General features: G+C 57.1%; 1 protein-coding gene across 4 annotated transcripts in view; it reads right to left on the minus strand.

Moving 5' to 3' along the window:
* Nucleotides 1-2,212, minus strand: part of C17H17orf67 (chromosome 17 C17orf67 homolog) — a 32,040-nt gene that overhangs the window by 29,690 nt on the left and 138 nt on the right. For 3 of the 4 annotated variants that reach the window (XM_051825484.2, XM_051825488.2, XM_008271261.4), the window contains exons 1-2: nt 1,533-1,749; nt 172-365 (exon numbers count right to left, since the gene is read on the minus strand). The gene's annotated coding sequence lies outside the window, so the exon portion shown is untranslated. Of the gene's footprint in view, nt 1-171; nt 366-1,532; nt 1,750-2,212 lie in introns of those variants that run through there. The other variant, XM_051825485.2, reaches the window with a different exon arrangement.

A 2,212-nucleotide genomic window follows, 5' to 3' on the forward strand; every position in this document is an offset into this window, starting at 1 on the left:
CAGACATCCCTCCCTCCCTGGGAAGGCATCCATGATAACCTGCCTCTGAGAACCCGAGGGAGGCCCTGATGAGCTGAGACAAGGGAGGAGACACCTACCCCTTCCCTCTGCAGCCACGCATTCACCAGGTCTCAGACCCCAGGCTGCCCAGGAGGCCCCTCATGGACTCACCATCTTCCCAAGACCCTGCCCATGGCCTTCCCACGTGGCGTCTTCTCAGGGGAGCTAAATCCAGGTTCTGTCTCAAGGACACTGTCAGCTTGTCTCCTCCTGGAAGCGTCACAAACAGGGCGAGACTTGGGCTTGCTGTTCAGTCTTCTGAAACAAACCTGCATTGTCTAGGGATACTTTGCAGCGTGGCTAACCTGCAGAGCAAAGCAAGGAAATGAAGCCGGCGTAGACCAGGATAGCAGTATCCTCTGATGGAGGGTGGGAGGGCTGGCCATCAGGCAGGCACGTGGAGTCCCCTGAGGGTCACTATATTAGGCTGGGCAGAGGGCACACAGATGTCTCTTATTATTATTTTCAATGGTGCATGTTTTAGAACCTCTTCTGTGTGTGGTACGCTTCAGAATGTCAACCAAAGATGAGTCAATTTACCAGATGACAAAAGTGTGCACATAGAGGTGTTTGAACTAGCAGGTAAAAGGTTATTTAGGGGGCCAGCACTGTGGTGTAGCAGGTAAAGCCACCGCCTGCCATGCCAGCATCCCATATGGGTGCCAGTTTGAGTCTTGGCTGCTCCATTTCCAATCCAGCTCTCTGCTGTGGCCTGAGAAAGCAGTGGAAGATGGCCCAAGTCCTTGGGCCCCTGCACCCACATGGGAGACCCAGAAGAAGCTCCTGGCTCCTGGCTTCGGATTGTCACAGCTCCAGCTGTTGCAGCCAATTGGGGAGTAAACCAGCGGATGGAAGATACCCTTCTCTCTCTCTCTCTCTCTCTTTCTCTTTCTCTCTGTGTAACTCTTTCAAATAAATAAATAAATCTTAAAAAAAAAAAAAAAAAAGGTTGTGTAGGATCCCTTGAGGCCAGTGCTGGGGCACAGCAGGTTAAGCCACTGCCTGCAACCCTGGCACCCCAAACAGAGCACTTGTTTGAGTGCTGGCTACACTGCTTCTGATCCAGCTCCCTGTTAATGCACCCAGGAAAGCAGCAGAGGATGGCCGGCAGGCCCCGGGCTCCATGAGAGCTGGGATTCCTTGCATAGTGCTTGGCACGTAGCAGGTGTTCAGCCAGTATGTGTTTAACGAACACCAGTACATTTCAGAAAGCTCCTGAAAATTCCGAATGAAAGATTTTTATTTTAATGCAAAAAGTTTTTGAAATCCCACGCGTAGCTTTCATAAGACACATTTTCCATGAACTTTTTTGAAGACCCCCGTAAATGCATACATTTCAAAACATTGTGCACCCAACGTTATCTTTTCGTTCCATTTTCCAGGAACTTTCCTAAGTGCCCTCACAATCAGCAAGCATGCAGGTGACATTTATCCGGGACTTGGGACTACCCCACTCTCTAGTATATACATACATGACACTGCCAAAACTGCCAGTTCTCTTCCGTACCAGCTGCTGCCTCCACCGCAGCGGGGGTACAAGGTCCCAGATAAGTTCAAGTCATACTGTAAATCATCCATACTAGCAGTTTCCGTTACGAATTTGCAGCGTGCAACCATCCGGCCCCTCTAACGCCTCCACTGTTACTCCGCCCACCGTCTTCCTTAGGCCCCGCCCCCACCGCGCAGAGTCCCGCCCCTCCTAGCTCCGCTCCGCTTGTCCACGGCCCGGCCAGGCACGGGGGCTCGCCGCCACAGGCCCCCGGCCCCGGCCCCGGCCTGAGCCGGCCGCCCAGCGCTCCAGCGCCAGCCGCAGGCCCAGCGTCCCATCCCAGGCCGGGTCCGAGGGCGAGTCGGGGTGGGGAGCGCGGAGGCGCGGATCTCCAAGCCCTGGAGGAGGAGGAGGAGGAGGCAGCGCCTGGGCCCAACGCCGCTGCGAGCCCCGGAGTGGAGTAGGGCCCGGGCGGCCATGCCGAGGGGCACAGCCCCGACGCGAGGGCGGCCCGCGCGGGTGTGACGCGCCCTCCCTAGGCCAGGCGGGCGACGAGGCGAGGCGGCAAGTGGCCGTGTGCGCAGGGCGGGGCCGGACGGCGCTCGCGTCAGCGCCAGGAGGCGGGAAAGAGGGCGGGGAGGGGGCCGGGCCTGGCGGACCCAC

Source organism: Oryctolagus cuniculus, chromosome 17 (genome assembly GCF_964237555.1).
Source record: "Oryctolagus cuniculus chromosome 17, mOryCun1.1, whole genome shotgun sequence".
Taxonomy (NCBI): Eukaryota; Metazoa; Chordata; class Mammalia; order Lagomorpha; family Leporidae; genus Oryctolagus; species Oryctolagus cuniculus.